Consider the following 6,000-nt stretch of genomic DNA (forward strand, 5'->3'; position numbering starts at 1 on the left):
TTGGTGATTTATTACACAATGTTTATTACAACTCCCAGTAATTGTTAATGTTAATGCAATAATAAAATATTATTGATGTCCACCAGCTGTAGTATTAATACCAGGAATTTAGCAAAGCTTACTATTCATTCTAAATAGCAGGATCCAATGTCTGTGTATTTTTATTATTAATTTTTTTTTTGACTTTAAGATGGCATAAACGTGAAAGGCAAGACCTTAAAAGGCCCTCGCTCTGTCCTGAAGATAATACGGACACCACGCAAACAACCAGCTGGCCTGTGTCAACACCCGTAACAGATACATATTCAAATGAAACTGTAAATGTTCTTCAAAGTGGGAGAAAAACCGGAGATGTGTTACAAAATGAGAGCCCTGTACCTGTAAGTACACTCTTCAAAAAAATCACGCTTTCGGGGACCGCACCTGGGCAGCATCCCAAAAACACGCTACGTGTGTTGATTAAAGGAAAAAAAGAACGTCGAATCAACGAATTCATATTAGAGGACCTATTTACGTGTAAACTGAACGTAAATCGTTCTCAAATTCTTAATGTCTACAACTTGGGGAAACCCTCCTTTTTTTTGACCGGTTTGTTACCTTCAACAAACAGGTATGAACATATTTGAACTCTCTTATGAGAACCTTTGTAATGAATTGTTGACCTCTAAAACAAATTTCCACCGTAACCCCACACCACAGCACGCGACTTAAACACAAATCTTACCCCCCCCCCCCCCCCCCTAGCTTATCCGTTGACATTAAACTCCAAAACTAAACTTTTCTCAAATCTAAACTCGATACAAAAATAGCCCCCCCCCCCCCACACCCACCAAGGAACTAAAAACTGACACAGAATATTAATGTTAGTCCCGAGAGTGCACCAAGGTGTAACACAGTTCACAGCGGTTTGCTGTCGTCTTTTGTTTGTGGCAAAGTATCTCGCACGTGGAACTTTTTTGTCAGGGGAGAAAACAAACAATACTTTTTTTTAAAGGGAGGTAATTATAAAATTAAATGATAAAACAAAAAGAAAAAAAGAATTAATATATGTTGAAACAAAAGCAAGTAAACAAACTTAGTATTAATTATAAAAAAATTAAATCACAAAAATAAAATTAAATTTTCTGGTGATTAATAAAAAATGTTAATTACAACTCATAGTAATTGTTAATTATTAATACAATAATTAGTAGTCACTAGTAACAACCAACTATAATATTAATAGCAAGAAATTTTTTTATCAATACTACGTCAGACTCTTAACCGTCTTATCAAATTCTTCTACTCAACTATGGACGTTAAAAAAAAAAAAAAAAAAAAAAAAAAAAAAAAAAAAAAAAAAAAAAAATGTATGAACTGTCATTGAGATCCGCCCCTCACCCTCATTAGGTATGTAACGCATCAATGATCCCGCTGCCTGGTCAGCCTTTCTCAACCAACCCTCACCCCTCACATACACCTCCACGTCCCACGATGTTTCCTTCCCTTTAAATTTGCATATCAATGTAACCTCTAGGCACATGTTGACAGCTTGGAGTTGGTGTTTGTCATGTTATTGTATTATGTATTTACATTGCCCTTCACGGCATGTCCTATATTGCGAACAGCAGCTAGTAATTAAATTGCTTTATTTACTGATGTTACCACCACGGATCTATCATTTTGTTGGCAAATAAGTTACAAACCAATCTTTTTTTTTTTTTTTTCTCATTGTTGAAGCAATTGTCTTTCAATTCAATGCACCTTTGGTACTCCATTTATATATTTTGCTATTTATTTACTGTACTCTTTCACCAATGCAGCTATATTGTAAATATCCACCCAAACGGTGTGGAATGTTTTTGGAATGTCTTTTTTTAAATTTCTGTTTATTGATGTAACTCTTATGAACATTTTGACACCTTGGTTTCCCATTTTCCGAAACTTTTGTAATTGTAATATGTATTCAAATGGCCCTTCACGGCAAACCCTACATTGAGAACAGCAGCTAGCAATTTAAATTTCATTTAGTTTTTTATGTTCCCACCACGGATCTATCTTTCTGTTGGTAAACAGGCAACAAACCAGCCTTTTTCATTGTTTAAGCCATTGCCTTTCATTCAAATACCTTTTGTATTTCTTCTACATAATTTGCTATTTATTACCTGTACTTTTTCACAAATGTAGCTATATTGTAAATATTCACTCAAACGGCGTGGAATGTTATTGTATTTGTATTTGTTTTAAATTGGAAAATAAAAGTATTATATTTAAAAAAAAAAAAAATCAACTATGGACGTTTGGCCAAGATCAAAGTGTAGTATCTGTTATGGGTCTACATCAGGGGTCGGCAACCTTTTGAAGCGGAAGAGCCAAAAGTTACAATTTTCAAAATTTCCCTGGTTTTAAAGAGCCACTAACCTTTTTTTATTTCAAATATTTTTTTTTTTTATTAAGATTATTAGTATTTGTTCAAGGAGCTGGAGAGCCGCATCTTGATATCAAAAGAGCCGCATGCGGCTCGCGAGCCGCAGGTTGCCGACCCCTGGTCTACATTAATCCTAGTCAGTTGGATGGTCAGCTCCCCCCCCCCCCCCTAAAGTGATTGTACTACGGGAGGGAGAGTCAATGACGTGTGGGTAATGTCTACAAACTGTTCCATTATACACAGAATTATATTTATAAATCATAGGTTCATGTTATGTTCATAGGTTTATGTTAGGCTTATGTCAGGTTGATAGGTTTATGTTAGGTTCATGATAGGAGTAGGTCACTTTTGGGTCGCAGGCGCAGGGTGAGGGGGATGGTGAGGGTGAGGGTGAACAAAGGCTATATAGTAAAATACTCCCCGCCTGGGGGATGCGGCGGGACAATGACATATAGTAAAATACTCCCACCACCAGGCGCAGCCTGCCGCAGCCTGGGACAACGGGATATAGTAAAATACTCCCTGGGGGAAGGGTGAGGTACACCGACATATAGTAAAATACTCCCCCCACCTGGGGGAGGTGGATGGTGAGGGTTAAACATGTTATATAGTAAAATACTCCCCCACCTGGGGGAGGCGGAGGGTGAGGGTGGGTCACCACCGGTGACCTTGTGACGTAATCAGCGGTGACCTTGTGACGTAATCACTGACCTAGTTACGTAATTTTAATGCGTTTTTTATTAGTTTTTTTTTTTTTAATTTTAATTAATTTTTATTAACGAGTTACGTAATTTGATTATTTGTTTACTTTTTAATTATTTTTATTTTGTTTATTTTTAATTTTATTTTATAATTAGTTTGAATTTTTATTGACTAGTTATGTAATTTAATTACTTTGATTGTTTAATTTGTTTGTTTACTTGTTGTTTAATTTAATTACTTTGTTTATATTGTGTAATTTTTATTAACGAATTACGTAATTTGATTTTTTTATTTTTTTTTATTTTTTAAATTTTTAATTTTATTTTATAATTAGTTTAATTATTATTAATGAGTTACGTAATTTGATTTTAATTTTTTACATTTTTTACATTTTTTAAATTTTAAAATTTTTTAAAATTGTTAATTTTTATTTTTAAATTTGTTTATTTGTTTATTTGTTTATTTGTTTGAAATTCCTTTTATTTCTTTTCTTTGTATGTTGCTTTAAAATAAAAGACTAACACTACGAACGTGTACCGAAAATAGAACATTCATTAAAGATAACGATCAGCCACACCTGTTACTTATCGATCCGCGATCCTTTTTTTTTGACACGCGCCGCATAGTGATTGATGGGTTTTTTCTCGATCGCAGCTACAGGCCCATCAACATAATAGCCCACCTAATTAATTTGGTCACGCATCATGGATTTATGTCGAGTTCGCGGAAGCGAAAACCGCAGGGGTCCGGTGTTTAATGGGAAGCCATTAAGTCCCTCTCCGCGTTAAGTGTGGCGACAGCTGGTCCCGTGCTTTCCACTAACAGTTATACGCGCAGTATCATAGGTTTTTTTTTTTTTTTGATCGAGTAAAGAAATAGTATTGATCGACCTGTGTATCCATTAACCAGCTGTGCAACAGCTGTTGCGCGACCACAGCATAGGATCTGGTAATTATCGCGAAGCCATTAAGTGCTTCTTACCGCGCACCATAGGGGGGTATGGTGGTAGACTAGAGCTGTCCATGAACTAGGTTCACATATCGTACTCCCGGTCATTCTTTGATCAAATTAAAATTTTTGTTTCCACATGTCCTACGAACCGTCCCTTGCTATGTATGAAAGATTAATGATTGTAACTATTCGCTTATAGCGAGGGTCAGCGAAAACAAAATATTTTTAAGGGTCGGAATTTTCTTTCAACCACCATTAGTTCAGGTTTTGAGACGAAACGAAGTCTCGCTAGGTTCGTGTTTTTAATAGGCGACAGGGCGACTTAGTGCGTTGGTACGTGAGGTATGCGGGGGTAGACATGTTTTTTACAAGTCTGGAAAAGTAATTAAGTTTTTTTTTTATGACCGTTCCGATTTTCTTTTGATCTGACCACCAACTGGCCACCCTGAGACAGATAAACTTAACAAGTGTTCAATACATATTCGATTATAGTAATATGGGTGAGGGGTGTAAGCAGGCGGTTTGTTGAAAACAAACACCGTCCCACTCTAGTGTAAACTCTAACTCTATAAATGTCAAAACAAATACATAATTACCCAAGAATAAAATGAAATTGTTTAACACTATTCGTGTTTTCAAAATGTTTTTGTCTATAATCAGAATTAAATATATCGTCATCATAAATGCTAAAGTATTACAGCATAATGAAAGTTTTTGAAATCGGAGTTGGTATAAAAGCACGCTTTTCGATATAATAGTAAGACATTCGGAATAATAGCCTTCACTTAACTAAATATCGTTCTTTAAGTTCAGATCATATGTTTTTTAATTTACTACTGCTTCTTTGTTTTCTTTAAAGATCATTTTTTTTAACATAGTGATAGGTATGGGTTAGATCACTGTATTGCTCACACACCTTTTTACTGATAATTGCAAAAACAATATTCACAGAGTTTTACGTTTAAAAAGCTAATTTTCGGGCGGCATGGTACTTTGGTACATCATTACGCGTTTTCCCAAGTGTACTTAACAGATGTTCGGGGTGGGTTGGGGGGGGGGGGGTGGTAGGTTCAACTTCATTCACCACTGTTAGGTCACTTTAGGTCAATTAACCAACCCAGTTTATACCTAGGTGTGACATTAATGTCGCTCTACACCATTGTGGTGGTGAGGTGTGACGGGGGTGGGGGGGGGGGGGGGAAGGTAACAAACTCAGAGTGAACATAGCGCCAGATTTTAGATGACTGTTCTAAACATATATATATATATATATATATATATATATATATATATATATATATATATATATATATATATATATATATATATATATATATATATATATATATATATATATATGTTTATATATATATATATGTATATGTATATATATATATATATATATATTATGACAATATTTTTTTTTTACAGAGGGGTCCATGGGGGAGGGGGGTTGTAACTATTTCATATAATTTGTAATCGTAATCATTATCGCCCAAACTTTAAGAATACCACTACTTCATCGTGATGACGTTGTTGACCGTGTCAAAATTTCCCCACTGCTACGCAGCTTGCCCATAAGTAAATTTAAATAGAGGTGCCACATCAGGCGTATTTGCTTCTGTATTGTACTTTTTTTAAAAATTAATCACACGATTCAAACTGTATATATAAAGTAATTATATGTGAAGTTTTATGTATAACATTGTCTAATGCAATTATTCGTAAGCAAATACATTATACAGTTGCCTTAAACTTAACACCCCTCTTGCCAAGTGGTACTACCCGTAGAGGTTTTTTAAACATTGCAATGCATCGTAATGGTTATTTTTAGGATGTCAAACTGAAGCAGCTGTTAATACGTGATGTAAACGTAGACACTACTAGACTAGTACAATAATGCTTAATTGCTGCATGAAAATACTTGTTGTGATTTACAT

The sequence above is a fragment of the Physella acuta genome, unplaced genomic scaffold, assembly GCF_028476545.2.
Source record: "Physella acuta isolate Inbredline_101_S28 unplaced genomic scaffold, ASM2847654v3 ptg000410l, whole genome shotgun sequence".
Lineage (NCBI taxonomy): Eukaryota > Metazoa > Mollusca > Gastropoda > Physidae > Physella > Physella acuta.